General features: G+C 38.1%; 1 long non-coding RNA gene and 1 other non-coding gene across 2 annotated transcripts; both read left to right on the top strand.

Annotated features, from left to right (window-relative positions):
- Positions 1-2,636: 2,636 nt before the first annotated feature.
- Positions 2,637-15,143, top strand: LOC123868516. The gene is made up of 3 exons (XR_006796650.1): positions 2,637-2,703; positions 2,971-2,973; positions 15,130-15,143. It is a non-coding gene; the product is annotated as an uncharacterized LOC123868516 (long non-coding RNA).
- Positions 15,144-17,949: 2,806 nt separating this feature from the next.
- Positions 17,950-18,022, top strand: Trnar-acg. Its single transcript has one exon. It is a non-coding gene; the product is annotated as a tRNA-Arg (tRNA).
- The last annotated feature ends 5,035 nt before the right edge of the window (positions 18,023-23,057 follow it).

The following is a 23,057-nucleotide window of genomic DNA, read 5'->3' on the forward strand; positions in this document are numbered from 1 at the left end:
ACTTAGACTCCACGTGACGTTCGAAGACAAGCATAATCAAGTCAAATTGGAGCATCGATCATTTCTGTAGCAGAACATTCGCTTGATTACATTTGTATCTCTTGTAAGTTAGACAAGGACTAGGTTCAGAATAAATTAGGCTCAAGTTGGTCTAAACTCTAAAGGATGAGTAATCTGGCAGATGTTAACAAAAAACCGAATCGAGGGTTCCGTAGTCGGGTATTTTTTCCGACATTTTGTACGATAAATCAAAAAATATGCATAAAAATAAATAAAAATCTGTTTTAGAATGTAGAGTAAAGCCTTTTCATGATACCCCACCTGGTACTTTACTTTGAAAATTGAAAATACTAAGAATTGTTATTTATTTGTTCATTAATTTTTTTATTTGTAATATAATCACTAATTCACGGTTTTCAGATTTTTTCCTTTACTTGTGTTATAAAGGTACCTACCTGCCAAATTTCTTGATTCCAGGTTAATGGGAAGTACCCTATAGGTTTTCTTGACAGACACAACAGACGGACAGACGGACAGACGAACAGACAGACAACAAAGTGATCCTATAAGGGTTCCGTTATTCCTTTTGAGGTACGGAACCCTAAAAATAGTATACGATAAATCAGTGGTTAATGCGTTGCGCACTCGCAGCGCACGTCAGCTCGCGCTCCGGTGACAACTGTTGTCTGCCGTCACAACAGCTGCGTTCCACTTGCGCTGACCACATATCGCACATGCTCGAACGAACTGTAATAACTTACGAATCACTGCTTTCCATAAAATATCTTTAGACAAAGATCCCACTTATCTAATCAGCAGTTAGACTGGTAGAAAAAAACTTTAGCACAAAATTGGTGTAATTGAGCCACATTCTAGCAGCACTCAGGTTGAAATCTATAGAATGCACTTTGACTTTGCCTAGACTTACGTTTCAGTTAAAACGAGACAGATTTATGCCAGCGGTATAACGCTGTCTCGTTTTAACAATGTCTTAAGGCTGAGTAAAGTCAAAGTGCGCTCTATAGATTTCAGCCTTAGTATAATTAACTACGATCGATTTTATATTGATGGTTCTGAACAATAAAATATTTGAAAGTAGAATAATTCGAGGTCGCATGCCAACAATAAGTGAAGAAAATGCACTTTCTATGGACAAACAATGAGCATTCCACTTTTCTTCTCCTCGGAAGAGATCGCCAAAAATGCAAATGGTTGGGCGATGATTGTTATTATGATAAGGGGTGGACGCTAGATACCTACTTCGACAGGGCGTTGATAACAAATAAGGGCTCTAGGCAGCTCTTCATTCAGTAAAACCATTCAACGAATAGATCATTGTAATCATAATAACTAAATTTCGACGAAAGCAGGATGATAATATTAACCATAAGATTGACATAGTCAAAAATTTAAATGGGAAAAATTTGACATCTATGATCGAAGCGTAGAATAAACAGTGTTAAAAACTGAACGCGTAGTTAGGTCACTTTCACAAACAAGTGTAAAAACATGTACCTACTACCAACTGTATCGTCCCAGCATACTTATAATAACCGATCTGAACTCTATCACAACGACATACTCACCATTTACAAGAATTTAAAATCTACTCGCAATGTAATCGAATACATTCGGGAACCGCTGTTCGATATTTGTCAAGAAAATTGCGTGCTCGTGCTTATAATTGGATATATCTGACAAGTATAATTGTTGTATTGAGTTTTGTTGTACTCCGTGTATTATGTTACATACTCAATTATTTATTGGTAATGCCTGCAGTTATTGATTGCCATATAAGTATAACAAGTACTTAATTTAAAAACTTTCAAAAAACCTCGACTACGATGCTACTGCATCTTTTTCAGCCACTTTTTGGATTTTCTGAAAAAATATTTGGACCCAGTCACATCAAGATGAATCTAATGACGCCGTTGAGTAGTTCCGAGTGGACTTACATACATACATATGTACATATGGGTCAAAAACATAAGCTGAGATATCTCTACTTTTGGGCTTTACCGCAAACGGGTGAAAACATAGATCGAATGAAGTGAGAAATAATTTTGTGTCCAAGCGTGTCGGCTTGTTCTAATGTGTTAACGCACGGACCTATTTTCTCTTGCAAATACGCAGAATGAAATAGCAAAGCTCTGAAGGAATGAGTCATTAAACTGTCCCATGTCAAGTGGCGTCGCGCGTCGTCATAGTCGACGACCGCCGACGCGTGCGCACTGATTTATTTATTACGTTCGAGTTTTTTATTTCGTTGGTGAGTAAGCTTGTATCTTGGTTTGTGTACACAAAACAAGCATTGTTACTGTTGATTTGTTCTTTAAGATTTGATACATTTAACTGCCATGCTATTTGTTTGGAAGTGCTGATAGGTTGAGATTTTTTCACTAAACTTCGAGATCACATAGAAGTGCGTTTGAAACAGAAAAGCTCTCCAGAACTGAGTCATTTAAATCTACGTTGACGATGACTGCGGCGCGTATGGTGTGATTTAAATATTAAGTTTTGCTTTGTTCATAGGTAAAGTTATTATAAATCTCTAGATAGGCAAAGCTCATACATTACGCTTGCCCGTGTACAACACGCGTAACGACATAATACCTACTATGTACTAAGATATTGGCCTGGACGTACGCACCTTTTGACACCTTCGAGCGTGCTTCAAAAAATGGCAGCCCGTTACCAGGGTTGGTTCGAGATAGAAACCATCTCGTTTTGTATCGAAATCTACATACTTTGAAACAATGGCAATGCTTTGTAAATCTTATTTCGTTGTTTTAGTCTAAATTAGGTACTATTATCAGATCATATTATAACAGACTTGATGTTTTTGTAGGACGATTGCAATAAACAAAGTAGGTATATTGAGTACATAATTAAGTACCTACATTACAATGCTATTACAATACAACAGAAGCTCTATAGAAATGTCGTTGTCTGCAGTCGTCAGTGGCGAAGATTGTGGTCGAAGACGACTGCACATGCATAGTGATTTATTTATTACGTTTCTGACTTTCATCTTTTTTGGAGATCGCTTGTATCGATATCAGCTTGAGAACAATGCGTTGTAAATCACTTTCTTAAATGTTGCTTTTATTAAAATCATCATTTAGTTTGGTTTTGAAGTGGTGGCGCTAAATTAAGAAAGGTACTCGTATAATTTACTATACGCATCTCTAACTCTCTGCAATAGGTAGTTTGCAGTTTACAGCATTATGGAGGGAGGAATAGATCAAGATTTTTGCTGTATTTATAAAATTATGCTGGTATAGTTTTTAGGTTACAAATTCTTTAGAACGACAAATGTTAACAAAAACCAACGAATGGCAGAATGTCGCAACTTTTCGTTATCTACTTAAATATTCCATCAGTCATCATTAGATGATGCCCGCGATTTCATCCGCATGGACTTAGGTTATCGAAAAATTCCGTTGGAATCCTTTGTTTTTCTGGGATAAAAAGATCTCTGCTTTTCTGTGGGATGCAAGCTATTTCTGTGCCTAAGTAGGTAGGTATGGATATTTCGTGATATTTTATTATTCACGTCATCTTACTTTGATTTGTTACATAAAATCGTTTTTCTTTCTAATACCTACTTACTTAGATAGGTCATACAAGATATTTCCGCGAGAGGCTCACAGATCTGATCCCGCAGTGTTGCGCGCGCGCTGCCTAGTTCGTTATTAATCACGCCGATCATAATCTCGTCGGCGTCGGCGCCGCCCTATGTTTGTATAACTGCGTGGTACAAGTTTAATGTTGTCAATTAATATCATTAACAACTCAGTTTTAATACAAAACTGTGGTACAAATTGGTTTAAAATATTTTTGTACGCGTATAAAATACTATACTTACCTACTTTAGTTTTCCTGAGTTTACTTTAAAGATAAAAAGTACCTAGTTTCTTGCTGAACTGCGTAAGAGACGCACTATAAGTATTACGCGGCTCATACGACCTTGTTACCGTGAACTGATAATGAAATCATGATACGATTGAAAATCTAACTCCAGAAGGTCTAAGGCGCCAGGCACACAGCGTCGCATACGCGTTTCTTCGAGTAGGTTTCTGCGAATTGCTTGTATTTTAAGCAAACTAAGGAAAACTAAAGCATTTAAACGTTATCACTCATACTTACTGATCATACTCAGTGATTTTCGTTCTCATTTCGCATGATATCTACGAATTTTTCAAAGTAGGCATCAAAGGTTGTGAAGACAGGTCAGACAAGCACGATGTACAGCGAGAGTATAATAAAAGCTTAAATATACGTACTCAGTACTCGTATTCTGAGTACCTACTCTTAAGTGATTTTTCAATGTCACATCTTTAGATTGTAAAAGGAAAAATATAGGTATATCTATATCTTTCAGTCGTTAACTGTAATGTCTCGACCACAGACATTAAATGCTTATCAGATCTGGTCCGAGCTCGTTAATTTTGGAAAATGTAAAATAAATTTCACTTGAACCACGCGCACGCTTGCACGTGTCACAAGTCGAATTATTCGCCTCGCTTGCTACTAGAGTATAAACTATATGACGTGTTAAAAAGTTTCCATGTTATTGTTTATAGTAGGAAGTGTATAAGTGGATTGGAGGTCGATGAGAGAAGCTTTTAGTATGCTTTATGAGTACGCAATGCGAAAGCATCGTATAAACAAATATGTTGCGAGAATTAGAAAGTACTGATCGAGTGTATTTGCAACCAATAATGTTTTTCTCGTTTCTCTGGTATAAGACGAGATATTTTTATGATTAAAAAATAACATTACTTTGCAAATAATTAACGATTAATAGACTCGATTACTTGATAATTTCAAAGAAAATCACCGATTCTGAAAACTTGCGTGGTGAAAACTTTATAATATTATTTATTTGAAAAGTATATTATATGTCGCAGGTATATTGTCAAAGCCTTGATATTACAATCTCACTAGTGATATTATAATTAAACGGTAGATTGTCAATCGACTTCATTTCTTACAATATATCTACCCCTACTGGTTTATGTTAGAAATTAATATTTTAAAAGCGCTCTATTAAATGGGTACCTACTCGTAGTATTTTTTTTATAAACAAGGCATATTTAATTATGAAACAGTAATATGATTTGTCTAACGAAGTTTTCTGTGTAGTTTCAAGAGGGGAGCAAAAGCCTGTGATACAAATTGGTGCGCGCATGTCAAGTAATTTAATCAGCCCCCTTCCCTACGAACGATATCGTGCGAACATAACGTATATTATGTAAATATATTATTTATTTCGTGGACTATTAGCGCTATATTAAATATTATAGTTTTGACTGAATGTATATTATAGTTTTGTTAAATATTATAGCCGTAGTCGTAGTCTTAGTAGGTACCTACCAATAAATAATTAGCCAAAGAATAGAATAGCCTAGATTCCACTTATTTACGTAGGTATCTTCCTTATTTCATTACTTTAGCTAAAAAGTCAAAGCCATTTATTCAAAACAGGTAGATATACCTATACCTACTTATACTTTTTGACTGTCAATAATTTGTTGAATTTGTAATTATAAATTAATTATGTATAAGGGTGAAAATTAATTACGTAAACTTAAAACCTAAGCTGCAAAGGTTCTAAACACGCACTGGTCTGAGAAGTAGCCCACAACAAACTTAGCTGCATCTTTTTCATTTTCAATGATAATAATTAAACTTTGGAAAGGTTTTTTGATATAACATTTCGATGTTTACAAAATGTAATATTCTGTTCAGTCAGATTCAATGTTGAAAAGTCTTCCTCAAAGTCTATCTTGGTCTACCTGAACAAGGTTTTTTTCTAGACTTTAGCTCAAATAAATGGTTAAGATTTACCAACTATTTATTTATAGTTGATCAAATCTAACCGTAACCAAAATAGCTTATTAGAACATGCTTTACAGTACTAGGTATATAAATGAAGAAGGAAAGAAAACTACAACCAATAGCATTAGCAACACAAACAGTGCACGTGCAAGAGGTTTCATTACTATCGTGTTCTCAATGGGAAACCTTTTTATTAAATTGCTGAGGGCGTACAGCTGGGCGACTTGTACGGGCTCGCCCGTATGATTTATACCGAAGCCGATTTACTCAAATTAGATTAATTTGCTCAATTGTAGCCCTCTTAGCAATGATTTATAAAATTAGACTCATTAATGAGTCTCGTTTTACGAGCTTAGTACTTTACAGGTTTCATTCGTTCTGAGCTTTCTACGTAGTGGCATTTAGTAATGGTACCCATATTATGGGGGGTAAGGGGGTGCACTAACATCTTAGCACCCCAATTGTCAACCTCACCTGCACGTGGTGCCCCCTGCGAATCAGCGAACGAGGCAATGACGACCGAAAAATGGCGGGATATCCATTCCAAATTGCTGGGCTCTAAAATAGCACAGACCAGAGACGGGCAGCAGCGTCACTGGTGCGAAGCAGCCTACAGCCCTGCGCTGACCAACCCGCCAGCCCAGAGTGGTCAGTATGGGCACTACTTCCAATGAGCAGCGCCAACAGACAAAGGCCCCCAGTTCCCGGCAGCCCTGCTATTCCCGACTACGGTAGCGGTCGCGGTCACGGCAGGGCAGGGGGTGCTAAGAATCACCGGGCTACGGATGGCTACCATACCAAACGATTCTATTTGGCAACATATAACACCAGGACACTGAGATCGGATGAAAGCCTAGCCGAACTTGAGGTAGAGTTGGAAAAAATCAAGTGGCATATTTTAGGATTGTCAGAAGTCCGTAGAGAGGGCGAGGATACTCTGACACTAGAATCGGGTCACGTACTCTATTATCGAGAAGGCGAGCAGGCATCCCAAGGCGGAGTGGGGTTTCTGATCAACAAAGTCCTCGCAAATAACATCGTGGAGATCAGTAGTGTGTCGACGAGGGTAGCATATGTTATAGTTAAATTAAACCACCGATATTCACTGAAAATAGTGCAGGTCTATGCGCCCACGTCGACATACTCTGATGAAGAAGTAGAGGCCGTATATGAAGACATCATCGAGGCTATGGACAATACTACCAAATCCTACTTCACGGTGGTTATGGGGGACTTCAACGCAAAGGTGGGAGTACAAGAACGCAACGAATCGAGGATTGGACCCTATGGAGTTGGTGACAGGAATCACAGGGGGCAAATGCTGGTCAACTTCCTGGAAAGGCGAGGCTTGTTCTTAATGAATACATTTTTCAAGAAAAGTGCTCGTAGGAAGTGGACTTGGCAGAGCCCCGATAACGTGACCAAAAATGAGATTGACTTCATCGTGACTGATCGTAGGGATATATTCAGAGATGTCTCCGTGATTAACAGGTTTAATACTGGAAGCGATCACCGACTCGTAAGAGGCTCTCTTAATATAAACCTTCAGCTCCAGAGACGACGTCTGATGAGGTCAACTCTTCGCCCTACACCATGCCAACCCATAGATGCAACAGAAAAGTTCCAAATAGAACTTAGGAACCGATTCGAATTGCTGGAAACCACCGACGAAGTTGATCAGAAATATGGCGATCTTGTGGATGTCGTTCGGGAAGTGGGGGGTAAGTTTTGTCGAAAAGAAGGCAAAACCTTTCCATCCAAGATCTCTAGCGAGACCCTGGATTTGATGCAACAGAGACGGGAAATGTCCTCAACTTCGCCAGAGTGGCGGTCTCTAAACAAGCTCATTAAAAAGCGAATACGTTTCGATATCCGTGCTGCCAACACCCGCAGTATAAAAGATGCGATCGAACGCAATAAAGGGGCTAAAGTATTCGCTAAGAGTCTTGGGAGGAGCCATCTGACGAAGTTGAGAGCATCGGATGGCCGAATTGTTGCTTCGAAACCAGAGGTGCTAGCTGAGATCGAGCAGTTCTACGGGCAACTCTACTCTGCCCATGCTCCAAAACCTGCACCCACCCAAACCGCGAACGACAAACGTGCGAGACTTGTGCGCCACTATACCGATGACCTCCCGGATATCGACGTAGGCGAGATTAGTATAGCTCTCGGGCAGCTGAAGAATAACAAAGCCCCAGGTGATGACGGTATTACAGCGGAGCTCCTGCGCGCAGGAGGAAAGCCAATTCTCAACAAGCTTAAAGACCTCTTTAATACCGTCATCAAAACTGGCATAACACCTGAAAAATGGAGTAGAAGTGTTACTGTGCTCTTTTTCAAAAAAGGAGATAAAAGTCTGCTCAAGAACTACAGACCAATCTCACTTCTAAGCCATATTTATAAGCTGTTCTCGAGGGTGATTACGAATCGTCTCGCCCGAAGACTTGACGAATTTCAGCCTCCGGAGCAGGCGGGGTTTCGACAGGGCTACAGTACCGTAGACCACATCCACACGCTACGGCAGATTATACAGAAGACTCAAGAGTATAATCTACCCCTCTGTCTAGCGTTTGTGGACTACGAGAAAGCCTTCGATTCCATCGAGACCTGGGCTGTTCTGGATTCATTGCAGCGATGCCAAGTCGACTGGCATTATATCCAAGTGTTGAGATGTTTGTATGACTCCGCCACCATGTCCGTCCAAGTCCAAGACCAACAAACCAATCCAATCCCTATACGAAGAGGTGTGAGGCAGGGAGATGTAATATCCCCAAAACTTTTCACCTGTGCCTTAGAAGACGCGTTTAAGGAATTGGACTGGAAAGGTCGAGGCATAAACGTGAATGGCGAAAATATCTCACACTTGCGATTTGCGGACGACATAGTTCTATTGGCTGAATCGCTGCAGGACCTTGAGGAAATGCTGATCGAGCTTAGCTGTTCTTCCAGACGAGTAGGTCTTGAGATGAACATAGACAAAACGAAAGTAATGTTTAACGAGCACGCTATCTCAAGACCCGTCACCGTCGGGAATGTTAGCATCGAAGTTGTTCAAGAATATAACTACCTCGGCCAGATTATACAACTCGGCAGGAACAACTTCGACAAGGAGGCTGACAGAAGAATTCAGCTGGGCTGGGCAGCATTTTCAAAGCTACGTCAGGTCTTCGAATCGTCGATACCGCAAAGCCTTAAGACTAAGGTCTTCAATCAGTGCGTCCTACCTGTGATGACGTATGGAGCAGAAACGTGGACACTGACAGTTGGCCTCGTCCACAAACTAAAGGTCGCTCAGCGCGCTATGGAGCGAGCTATGTTGGGTATTACTCTCAGGGATAAAATCCGGAACGAGGAAATTCGCAGAAGAACCAAAGCGACCGACATAGCTCAAAGGATTAGCAAGCTGAAGTGGCAATGGGCAGGTCATGTCTGTCGCAGAACCGACGGCCGATGGGGCAGACGTGTTTTGGAGTGGAGACCGCGTACCGGTAAGCGCAGTGTGGGACGACCTCCTGCCCGCTGGACCGATGACCTGAAGAAGGTGGCGGGGAGCGGGTGGATGAGGAAGGCGGAGGACCGTGTTTGGTGGCGCGCTCTTGGAAAGGCCTATGTCCAGCAGTGGACGCATACAGGCTGATGGATGGATGGATGGATGACCCATATTATATTAACAAGAACACCTACGAGTAACATAGAAATTGTTTTAGTAGCAGCAAATACGACTTCTGACCCAAGAGTGCCAATATAAAAAGCGTAACAATAGGTAGGTATCTCTATATCTACTTACTAAATCAAAATTCATTTTTGATGTCACGTTAGGTTGACGTTAGCCTTCTAGTCAGGGGGTCCGGGGTTCGAACCCGGACTCCCTCTGGAATTGATGGAGTGACCTCCTACTTGTCGGAGCTATGTGCGTTTTAACCAATTAAATATCACTTGCTCCAACGTTGAAGGAAAACAACATGAGAAAACCTGCATGCCTGAAAGTTCTCCATCAAAGGTGTGTGAAGTCTGCCAATCCGCGTTTAGCCAGCGTGGTAGACCATGGCCAACACTGTACAGTGAACCGGCGATGGGTTGATCATGATGATGGTTAGCTCATCTAGTTATAAGAACTAGATGACTAAACACCTACTTTTTAACCGACTTCCAAAAAAGGAGGAGGTTCTCAATTCGTCGGAATCTTTTTTTTTTTAGTCTTCGTTTTATGTAGGAAAACTGTAAAGTTTACAGGTCTCAGTAGGTATAATTACATCGTTGGATGCATTGAAATCAATATGCATTGGATATACATATACCTAAACAAGTTAGTCAAGAAGGTATAAGTTATTTTGTGAATTGTGAGCACGTTTAGCGTAATTTTGTTCGCTCCAAACTGAGTGGAAATCGTTGTAAGTACCACTCGCGGCCATAACGCACGCACATTACATCGGTTAACGATTATGCGAATGTGATAGCTGCTAGGGAGCACTGAATAACAAAAATATAGGTATTAGTACTTCATACCAGTACATTCTTTAACTTAGCGATTCAGAGGAGGAATGCAATTCGTGTTATTGCTTGATAGGTGTAATCATTATAAGGTACAGAAATGTTAAGATTAGCTAATATCCGTGAATTCGCTTCCGTGGAGGTAGGTTTTCCAAAAATATCCCGTGGGCACTCTCTGATAACCCGAATCCTGGCATAAAAAGTGGGCAATCCGTCTCTGGGATGCAAGCCACTTTTCAAGATCGGACCTCTTGCAAAATAAAGAAACTAGCACATTTTTAAGCCTGCATTACCTACTGCTGGTGAAAAATTTAAAGAAATTCTTCAGATCGAAGCCCAGGCTTGTTGGGTACAAGTTCGTATCTGTGTAATTAATGTGATAAGTACTAACAGTTGTATGCCTGTCAATTAATGTAATTAAACACCTTATTTGAGTCCCATGATTGACATTCGGATCTATTAACGAATGAGTACATTAATGAATTGGATTTTATGCACTTGTAATTACATAATTGTGGACTTCGTGTACCTAACTAAATTGCAGACTGCAGTTGATCATTAGCAAGAGGATGGATAGCCTTTTATATGCCTTATTAATTGAGAACTTTCGATAAAAAACAACGTTTAAGATTAGCATACTTATGTCTAAATACCGGGATATTTTAAAGTAATTTATGGATTGGGTACTTACTTACTTAATCGAAAGCATTTATGTAAATGAGCTAAGTAACTTTTTATTTATTTTATTTTAATTCTAAAAAGATGATGCTTGCGACTTCGCCTGCGTGAGTTAAGTTTTTAAAAATCTTGTGAGAACTCTTTGATATTTCTGGATAAAAATTACCTATATGCGTTTCCGGGATGCAAGTACCAAATAGGTAGATAATCCCCGCTAATTCCTCTACGCGGATTTAGATTTTTTAAATCCCGTGGAAACCCTTTGATTTTCCGGGATAAAAATAACCTATGCCTTCCCACGGGATGCGGGATATCTCTGTACCTTAGTGGAACTTCAAAAGCTATCAGACAGAGACAGCATTTCTGATATTACCTAGTATGGATTTACATAATTGTTTTTGCGCCAAAATAAAATTACACAATAAACTGGCCATATACAAAAGCTCCCCATAGATAGTTATCTATTTTTATGTAAATCTAAAAAAATCGATAGACTTTTCTCACGATCGCGAACCCGGCGTTCGGCCATTTCCCGGGAAGCCGGAAATGTGTTCACGTGCCGCGCAGGAAGTTGATTTTTCGTTGACTCATAACGAAAGTTACGGAACCTCTTATTTACTTGGGGTCTTTATATCTTTACTAGTTTATACCCGCGATTTTGTCCGCATGGACTATTCAAATTTGCCTACATTATGAGAATATAACTAACCGATCAAATGCATATAACAAGGCCACAGCATATAAGTAACTAGAGTATGCCCGCGACTTCATCCGCGTAGATGTAATGGATCCGCGTATATAAATTTCAAATCCCTATTTTACCCTCTTAGAGGTTGAACTTTCAATAATTCTTTCTTAGTAGATATCTACGTTATAAAAGCTTTCTGCATGCCTCAAGCCGATCCATCCAGTAGGTTATGCGCTGTGCGTTGATAGATGTCAGTCAGTAATCACCTTTTCCTATTATATATTTAGATTTATCATTGAAACAGAAGTAGAAAGACTTTTTATTCAAATAAACCTTTACAGTTATGAAATCGTCTAGTTCTGAATGGCCTTCCTACCGAGAATTTAAGCTGTGTACTGTTGGAGTCAGAGATGATATCGTTTATTATTTTAAGATGATATCCATCGTTACAAGTCATTTAGTCACGGTGCAGGAGTGTGATGTGCTAGCGCGTAGCTAACGCTAATCGAATGATTCTCGCCTCACAGCTCAAAGCACTTGAAAGCGAAGCGTTTGCCGAGGAACACTTGTTAACAGACAGACATCACCATGTCAAATCTGGAGGGTAACCACGAAAATAGATAGACCGACATTTGTATACTTACCTATCCATCTATATCAATATTAATAAATGTGAATGCCTGTCTGTCTGTTTTTCACAGCCCATTCGTTTCTTAAGCATAGATATAGCTTGCCTTCCGTAGATGGACATAGGGTACTTTATATCCTGGAAAATTAAAGAGTTCCCATAGGATTTTTAAGGACCTAAATCTTTACGGAGAAAGTCGCGGGCGTAATCTAGACAATCTATAGAACGGAAGTACTTACATAAAATAAATAATTAAGAAATAATTGACTGATATTATAATGTGCATATGATAATATATCAATATGCTGGTGAAACCATAGCGTTCAGAACTAAAGTAACTTAAGATTTTGCATTTATGTTTTTTCTAGGGTTAATCTCTAAGAAAGGATTTTGAGAAAAAATCTAAATTCATGCGGATGAAGCCACAAGAAAAGCTAGTCGTGCAGTGATATTGAAAAAATGGCACCAATTTAATAAGCGATAGGAAATTGGGTAATGAAAAGATAAAATAGACATATGAATTCTGTTTGAGTAGGTCCATAGAAAAAAACCGCCCAAGTGCGAGTCAGACTAGGGGGTTCCGTACTCGGGTATTTTTTCCAACATTTTGCACGATAAATCTACTTATTATGCATAAAAATAAATAAAAATCTGTTTTAGAATGTACAGGTAAAGCCCTTTCATATGATACCCCTTTTGGTATAGTTATCTTACTTTGAAAATTGAAACATACATATTTAATTTTTTTTTAATGATGTAACCATAAATTCGTGGTTTTCAGATATATTCCTGTACATGTGATAAAGATCTACCTACCTGCCAAATTTCATGATTCTAGGACAACGGGAAGTAAGGTTTCTTGACAGACAGACAACAAAGTGATCCTATAAGGGTTCCGTTTTTCCTTTTGAGGTACGGAACCCTAAAAGTGATGTCTCTTTATGAGCAAGGTCTAGACAAAAGCAAATAGAGAGTGTAGCGACTGTTAAAAAAGTCATAATGCGGAGTTTACACTAGATAGGTGTTTAGCACATGTCTGTGATGTCCGGGCCATCTCGGACAGCCCAATATTTGTCCAGGCAGGATGTTTGCTCCACGGATATCACTGAGGGACTAAAAGGTAAGAAAATATTTAAAATCGAGATCTTCAACGTGCACACGGACCAAATTGTGTATTGATTTCCGAAGCACGCACGCAAGATCCTGAAGTGTGTACTGTCAAGAACGAAAAGCTTTTGGAGAGCTTTAGTAAAGATAAACGTATTTAAGTTTAAACTAGCTGATGAGCACGACTTCAACCACGTAGATTTAAGACTATTCCTGAGATTCACTGGGATAAAAAGCATCCTATATTCGTCTTTAGGATTAAAGCCTTCTATGGGCCTTTCGTCAAGATTGCGTTAGCGTTTGACCGTGAAAAGGTAACAGACAGACAGACGTACTATAAAATTCTATAAGTATGGAGTAGAGATTGAATTTTTCAGAAATCACAGAGAATTCATGAGTATTTTTAACGATAGGTAACTAAGTAGGCAAAGGTATTACTTACTAGTCAATGATCGTCCGTAAAATTACGTTTTTCCTCTTTCAGCCAAAATAAATAGCTTATTTTAAGGGTTTTTATGGTTGAAGCGTTTGATAATTTTGTTTGGAAAGGAATCATGTCAAATCTGTATTATAATGAAAATATACGAGGTAGGTACTTAGTTAAAATATCGAAAACTCCAAAGTTTTCCGTTGCACTGTACCTTCCAATCAGTTTATCTAAAACACTTCTTATCGTGGTGTCTGCAGCAACAAAAAGCGTGACAGGCTCCACAGTCTGCGCTATCAACAGTTTTTATCATACTTTGTATTGATATTCGGGTTGCGTAGCTATTTTTTCTGTCGAAGCCAAGGTTTCTTAAAAAAATGTCGCGTTTCAACGATGACTATGATTTCCTAATCTTTGACAATAGCGAATCAAGATTTTTGGAGCAGTTACTACTTAGTATTTTATTATTTTATTTACATGTTGTATCTAAAACATACATATATTTAGGGTAGGTATAGACATACTTAACACCTAAGTTAGCATTTGAAATTGTCTTAGCTCAGAAGTTCTCGAATAACGCTGAGGAATAACTAGTCACCACAGTCAACAGTTCTTTATGCAGATACTTATAATCTGTACTAGTATTAAAAATGCGAACCAATAACGCGAAATAATAATAGTTCTGCTTGCCTACTAGTTTTTCTAGACTAGATTTTGACGCAAGGTACAGAGTGACTGGCACCACTGGAATTGAATTACCTAGGCTACAAATTGTCCTGGAAAATCAAAGAGTTCCAACAGGCGTTTTAAATAAGCCAAATCCACGTGGACGAGTAGTGGGCATCATGAAACTAGGATCGTGTTCTGTGGCAGGCATCATCTAATACCTAACCTAAAGTATATTACTTACTATTCATAATCATAATCCTAATACTCATATTTATTTTGAAAAATTCTGAGTAAATAACAGATAGTAGTACAATAGTTAGACCCAAACACAATCTACTGCCATACTACGTAGTAGGTATATGAATTTTATATTATATCTCTGTTTTTATTTCATAGCGAACTACATTTAGAAGATCCTGGTATGTACTATATGTAGGATGCTGTGGGTTTCGGCTGTTTATAGGCGATAGCAGTATCGGGCGGAAGGCGCGCTCTTGACCCCCACTGATAAGCTTCCACAAATAGTGGGAACAGCTGGTACATTGGATAACAACGGATACTGTGACATTTATTTAGCTACCTATCTATGCCTAAAAGTTTATATAAATTGCTACAGAAATTCTTTGTGGGACTGAGTAAATTAATTATAAATTTTTGTATGGGAAGACACTGGCCCCTACGATACGGGCTGTCCTAGTTTAGGGGCCACATAGATATGAGGGGCCAGGACTCCATGAAACTCGCATGTAAAAGTTTTTTTCATTGATGAATTTTCATTTCATTTCATTTCAATTCATAATAACAAAAGTTTAGAAAAGGTTTTAAAAGAATTTTAAGATTTGCTATTACAGAATCTTAAAAATACTTACACAAATTTTACTAAGCCGAGGGTATTAATTACAATTGATGAATTAAGTATGCCAAAGTTGCGTGGAAACAACCGGCTGAGTATTCAGTTGCCCATCACAAGATGGTGTACGTAGGTGTGTATTGTTAACTCTTTATGATTTGAAAAGAGCGACTGCTTAGTTTCTTGCCAGCTCTTCTCAGTAGAAGCCGCATTCCGAACCGGTGAGTGGTAAAGTCACAGACGTAGAGTAGGATACACCAGTTTTCCTAGATTCAATAAGTATACTCAAATAAATTTTGATTTGATTTTGATTTTGTAAATCCATTTCCCGCTTTGAGATTTCAATGTAATGGAAAATGTAATATAAAACCTGCATCAATCACTATTACAATCGCAATTGTTGTTATTAGCTATTATGCTATTCTTGTCGCCACATTGTATTGTAGCCACCGATTGTAACCAATAGTGAGCGACTATCAACCAATCAGAGGTAATTGCAATCTTGATAGTATAGCTGTCCTTCTGCTATCCAGAAAGTTTTACCACCAAAATATTAGGGTTTGTTTAAAAATTATTACTTATCAAAAATCGGAAAATCTCCCTAAGAATGTGGAATCACGTGAGAGACTAGACAACATTTTTGAGAGTAATAAATTGTTAGCTATTTTAAGAGGATTAGTTTTAGATGCCCATATGCCATAATAGTCAGATAAGTAGCGTTCACGGTTTCTTGAGTAGGCAGAGCATTTTATCTTATTAAGGTTGATATACTGCCTATTACCTACTACTTTAGAAGAGAGTTAAAGTCGTGACTATGAATATTTAAACATCAGATAGGTAGGCTACTAACTTTTTCCTAAATGGATGTAACATATTGATAATTATGTTTTATGTATATTTTTTATACCACTTCTATATCTTATCGTACAGAGAAATGTTTTAAATTTATCTGTTTTGACAAGGTTTTAAAATTATCAAGTAGTAAGATCAATAATTCTCTCCGGATAAGTGGAGGAGCGACATTTTTCAAGTGATGAAAGGTTTGTGTATTTTTGAAGCGGCGCAAGATAGTGGTTTTTATTCAGATCTGCTGAGGGCTTGCAGTTATCTTGTAGGTGTTTTGTTGACATAATTATTGTAAGTAGATACTTAGATAGGTACGTATTTAAGTCAGTAATTTAGATAAAATCGATTGCTTCACACTAGCATTTTAAGTTACTATTGTGTTGTGTTTTGAAACGGGATTATGTTGAAGACTATACTAGACTATCGGTGAGCTAGCGATTTTATATACTTACACTCTACCCTTTCCATATTATATTAAACTGTATGAAGTATATTATATAGAAAGAAAAGCTGACTGACTAATCTTTCAACGCACAGCTTAAACTATTGGACAGATCGGGCTGAAACTTGGCATGCAGATAGCTTTTAATTATGACGTAGACGTCCGCTAATAAAGGATTTTCAACCCCCAACCCAAAAAGAGGGGTGTTATAAGTTTGACGTGTGTATCTGTATCTGTGTACCTGTCTGTGGCATCGTAGCTCCTAAACTAATGAACCGATTCTAATTTAGTTTTTTTTTGTTTGAAAGGTGGCTTGATCGAGAGTGTTCTTAGCAATAATCCAAGAAAATCGGTTCAGCCGTTTGAAAGTTATCAGCTCTTTTCTAGTTCTTACTTGTAACCTTCACTTTTCGGGGGTGTTATAAATTTTTAATTTACACTTGTTGATAATTCAACCCCTATAGGGATAAAATAGGGGTTTGTTTGTATAGTCTATATTATATGCATTTGATTGGTAAGTTATATTCTCGTAATGTAGGCTATGTAAAATTAGTACCTCTATACATTGTGAAAGCAAATCAATACGACAGTAAATAAAGCGGTACAGTGGCGACACGTGCGGTTACAATGCGATGTAACGAGGACACGCGCTACGCACTCGAGATCTAGGGAGGCTGATATACCTACCTACCTAGATAACTAATAAGTAACAATTGTTTAAAAATTCGATTCAATTTTCTTACAATAATCTTATGTTAGACTTTTTATACACTTATAAACAATTTAAACTAAAATATCTTTTAAATTTACTACAGCGGCTACCTTGGGCAAAGAATTAGTTTGGCCATCCAAAGGGGTAATGCTACCGGCATCTTGGGTACAATGCCTTGTTGCGGTGGTATCAATGAGGTTTTAGATTTAATTTAGTTTTTGATAAGTATTTTTTGTGTTAATTTAGATTTAAGTTTATTTTTTAGAATTGTCAATTACTATTATACCTAATTCCGTATGTAAATAAAAGAAAATATGTTCAATTTAGTTTTTTTACTTGACCACCTAAAAATTTATTTACACAAGAGGAGTTTATACATAAACGCTGCAAAGTTTCATCGAATTTGATTGGTTAACACTCAAATGAAACAAAATTACGTTTGTATGCAGAGCACGGGGAGTGCGTTAGACAGACTCCTCTTAAACAAAAAAATATAAACATTAAAAAAAAAATAAGAAAGAATAATGTACGAGGATAATGTTCCGTAATTTTAACCCACTTCGCATCGGCCCTGTGGCGCAACGGATAACGCGTCTGACTACGGATCAGAAGATTCCAGGTTCGAATCCTGGCAGGGTCGCGATTGAACTTTTAGTTTTTTTTTTCATCAATTTTATAGCTATACCAGTGATACTCGCATATCGTCCGCGAGCGTCAATTTTTTTCAATCTAAAGGGGTTAGTTTGATTTTCCGGGATAAAATATAGTCTAGTCCGTCTCCAGGATACAAGCTATACCTATCTGTAACAAGAAGATATATCTATAACATTTCTTTAACTGTGGTCCCCACAATTATCTAATGTTAATTAGGTAATTTAAAATAAAGATCTGATGAATCTGTCCGAGAAAAGCTAGAAGCGTAAAGTAGTAGTAGAAAAAAATAGCGAAACAAAAAAGTTGAACAACTTCCCTTAGGACTTCTAGCAGTTGCTGTTCTATTCAGCGGACACGAATTTCATTTTAATGATGATTCATTTTTTTATGATCGTTCTTATTTTCACGTTTGGTTATTTTTCATACTATAAAACATATCACGAAGAACATTATGCAGCGTAAATTAAAGCGACAAGGTTCCATTGGCTATCAACCTGTCGACGCCTGGCCTATTCAACAAGTCCACACTCTCACCACTTCCCTCGTAAAAATACGATTTTATGACGGTTTATAATAGAAAAACCGGCCAAGTGCGAGTCATAAATAGTCAAATAAATAAAAATCTGTTTTAGAACGTACCTGAGGTAAAGCCCTTTCATATGATAACTCCACTTGGTATAGTTATCTTAATTTGAAAATTAAAATCATGGTTTTCAGATTTTTTTCCTTTTTTTTTTAATCTGGCTTTACTCTGATTAGCCAATGTCAGGTTTGTGATATTTTCAAGTTATTGAATTTATACAAGTATGGACTCCATCTGCGCCGGCGCCCGCCGACATACGCGCGGCGCTCCTTTAGAGCGCTTCCCAGCATCGATGTATATGGATGGGCCCTTCGAAGATAAAAAACGCGCTCAATAAGTCAAGAGAAATTGCAAAAGTCTATTGACTTTGTCAATGACGATGACGTAAGATTCAAGCGTATTTTTGCGGACGGAATTGTATGGGAAAGGCTAATCCATATACATCGATGCTTCCCAGTCAGTTCCACCACCAAAAAACACCAACTAATACAAAAACCAGTCACTCTTAACAAAAAAAACACTCCAAACAAGCACAGCACGCGCGCCAGCAAACGCCATCACAGACGAAGTCCGTTTTTTTTTTTTTTCCTTTACTTGTGCTGACCTATCATCTACCTACCAAAAATGATTCTAGGTCATTTCTAATAGGTGAACGGGAAGTAGGTACCCTATTGATTTTCTTGATAGACATGACAGACGGACAGACAGACAGAGAACAAAGTGATTCTATAAGGATTCCTTTTTTCTTTTTGAGGTGGGCACGGAACCCTAACAGCTAGAGAAGACAGCATTTTTACCGCTGCTGAAAACATTATTATGAATTATTAAAATGTACTTCGCTTCTTCATGTATCAAATTGTTGATAAACACAGCTTTTGCTTATCTTTTATATATTTTTTTGTGTTTTATAATGTCTTTGAGAACAAGACGAACTAAAGACGGAGATTACAATCCGGGTATCTTTAAAACAAGAGTGAATAGGCATCTTCTAAGTTAACGCGTCCTTAGGCCACATCATCACTTTCCATCAGGTGTAACTGTGGTCAAGCGAATAATAAAAGTGGTGCATAAAAAAAATCTACTTTGGTATGCATGTAATTAGAAGTCATTCACACACGTTTGCTAATGTCTGCAAATTCTCTTTCTCGGTTTCCTCGCCGGCACCGTGGCGCCGGACAGACGACACCTTCGTTTGTTTCTAACTACAATACAATGACCGAGAGTCGAGTAGGTAGGTACTTAGGATTACGTGATTGCAAGCCTTATTGGTTTTTGTAAATGCAAGTTTGTCGTAAAACGAAAAACAATATTTGTCAGACAAAGCTCATCTTTACTCACTTTTAATCTTTTCGTATTTAAATATTAAGTTATACTTATCTTTACCTGCTTATAATATTACTAGATGAAGCTCGCGATTTTGTCCACATGGATTTCGGTTTTTGAAGGAAACTTATCGATTTTCCGGGATAAAAAGTAGCCTATAATATCCGTATATTGATATGGGTTGTAAGCTGTCTCTGTTACAACTTACAAAGCAATGATGCTCGTGACTTTGTCCACGTGGAACTAGATTTTAAAAATCCAGGGGGAACTCTTTGATTTTCCAGGACAAAAGTAGCCGGTCCATGTCGATCGCCGGGATACAAGCAAGCAGACAGACATGCTTTGGCATTTATAACGTTAGACCATATACTAAAACTAAACCATAGACCATACTAGTGGCGCCCCCAGTGCAAGTTTTTATATTTCTGGTTAGGCTATAATGTTTCAAAATTAAAATAAGCCACAAAAATAATGTAAACGTAAATTAATACAATCGTCGTTCGAAGACAAGTCGCGTACACCGGAAAAGTCATGTCATAAAATATGAGATTTTTTAGTGAAACCTCGAGAGTCGAGACTTGGCTTGTGTTTGCGGTTCACACGGACGTTCTCCTTCACACTTCATACCTCGGCGACCGTTCAAATCTGTTTCGTAATCTAAAGTAACGTGTTTTACATAGTTAACTACTAAAGTGATGACCCTGAACTCTATAATATGTATATCGTACATTCTTTAAAAAAATGATTAACCAAAGGTTTTTATTTCACAAAGCCTAGAAGGCCGCTGGTGGCCTGAGCTCTTAAGTGTAAGATAACATGATAGGTACCTACTAGTCTACCTACTCAAATAATAAATACATATCTACAAGCAATAAAAATGAATGCAAATAAATAAATAAAGAATAAAAGTGAGCTCTGGCAAGTTAATTGTATATACGTCACTTTCTGTGGGGTGTGCATGTATTTGCTGCAAGTCGAAAATAAATAAATAAAATATCTATATCTGTATTGACAAAAAGATTTACAGTCAGTTCTTTCCATGATTGTAAATCATGACTCTGCCTGGTATAGGTAAATGAAAATTGAGAAGAAATTCCTACCTCAAAATATAGTCCATGTGTGAAATTTGGATAGATAGGTACGTTTTAGAAGAAGGCCTTTTCTACTAAACTTGTGTTACATTTCAACCCAGTGACCCATAGCAGATAGCTATTATGGTAAGATATCCGCTAAGAAAGGATTTTTGAAAATTCAACCCGTAATGGCGTAAAATAGGGGTTTGAAATTTACGTAGTTCACGCGGGCATAAGCTAGTTACATAATATAGGAACAACTTTCCATTATACATTATCTTCTAATACAGTCATACCGTCATTCAAGTGGCCAGTTGTATGAACTAATCGACGCGACTGGTGTCTGATTGTCTCATCAGCCCTAATGCATGCACATGGCATTGCATCAGTTTTTCCGCCCTTTCAATAGTACAAATATGAAACCAGTATAATCTGACCTGTTTGCTGACTACATTATGCATTTGCTATGAACGGTCTCGTTATAGTGGTTATTTATACGTAGCGCGTTGTGTAACGCCATATGGAGTATTAGCGGGACACTTGGGACGTACTGCTGTAAGGATTGGTCCGATTGGGAACAACTGTCGGCTTTTGGCTTTTGCGAACAAACATTGTTTTAGGACTCTTCACTTTTCTATGTGCTATACCTACTTAGTAGCAAAATACTTGTTTTTGGAAAGCAAACAACATAATATTTAACTAGATGATGCCCACGACTTCGTCTGCGTGGATTTCTATAGCACGTCATTAGTTTCTGTTCCTTCCTCCTGGTTAATTACCTCCAGTTCTTACTCGCTTTTCTCAATATGGTTTCACTATCTGCAGAAATGGTCAGCCAATAGTTCAGCATCCAGTGCGTGGTTGCCATTCATTTCAGCAGCTCTTAGCTCCAGCGTAGGTAATGCCTGAAACATGCCTAAATCAGTCAGAAGTAGAGCACCTGAAAATATTATATTCCTGCTAACATCATAAAGAAAGCCATAAAATAGCCCGTCTATCTTAACGAAACTGTCCCTTCGAATTTATGCCTCCATACATTCATATCAGCGACTTAATCAAAACGTGCACTTGTCTCGCCCTCGGGGGACGGGCGGATAGGATGGGGCCGAATATATTCATTTCGCCCGCAATGTTTGTACATTAGAGGTCTCGCCTCGCTACGCATCGTACCCTAGTCCCCGGTTTGACTCTATAGAGTTACTTTTAACGAGGGATGAAAGTGCGTACTATTGAAACTCGTTGCGTGAAAAACTTTAAAGTAAGCTATGGTAGGGGTATTTTCTTTTCACGAAAACGTTTGTCTGCCTTATGATGGATGGTTTCCTTTTTTGAGGTCATCTTTTTATCCAGGTTAAATTCACCTTTGATTTCTTGACGCTCACTCACTATTGGCTACAATGCATTTTTGCAACAACAATACCTACCATAAATTCAGACAATCACAACAATTGAAATTGTAATAATGTTTGATGCAGTTTTTCCGTAATCGACCAGCTGAATTCTTTCTCGCTTTTTGACTTCAATACAAAATCATGGGTCCTTATTGCAAAACTGTTGAATTTGGTTCCATTGGACGAATTTGCACACAAGTTAAAAAATCTGATTTCAGAAATGAAAAAGCTTTCTGAAGTACAATTATTAGAATTACATAAAACTAGAGCGTTTCAGAATAATTGTTACATATGAGTAGTTTGGTGTAGATAGGTACATCACTTTTTGTCCGAGTTTCATCCATTAGGAGTTTTGAAAGCAGTGGGTGCACTCCACCGCAAGTTTAGCGAAGATTACATTGGTAAGGCCGACGAGACGGAGGGGGAACCCGAAGCGAAGTAATGAAACCTTAAATCCCTGGCGCGGAGTCGTAATCCCATGACGAAAACTTATTTTGCGCAGGGGTGGCAGTTGGCCGGAGCTAATGTGGTTTAGTGTTTCATTCCGCACAAATTGTGTTTTCATTCGCGCTTACTTTGTTTTTTCATCTAATCCCATTATGGAAGTATTTAAAGTAGTTAATTGGTCGCGAGGTAGGAAACATGTTTATT

Source organism: Maniola jurtina, chromosome 9 (assembly GCF_905333055.1).
Source record: "Maniola jurtina chromosome 9, ilManJurt1.1, whole genome shotgun sequence".
In the NCBI taxonomy this organism is placed as follows: domain Eukaryota; kingdom Metazoa; phylum Arthropoda; class Insecta; order Lepidoptera; family Nymphalidae; genus Maniola; species Maniola jurtina.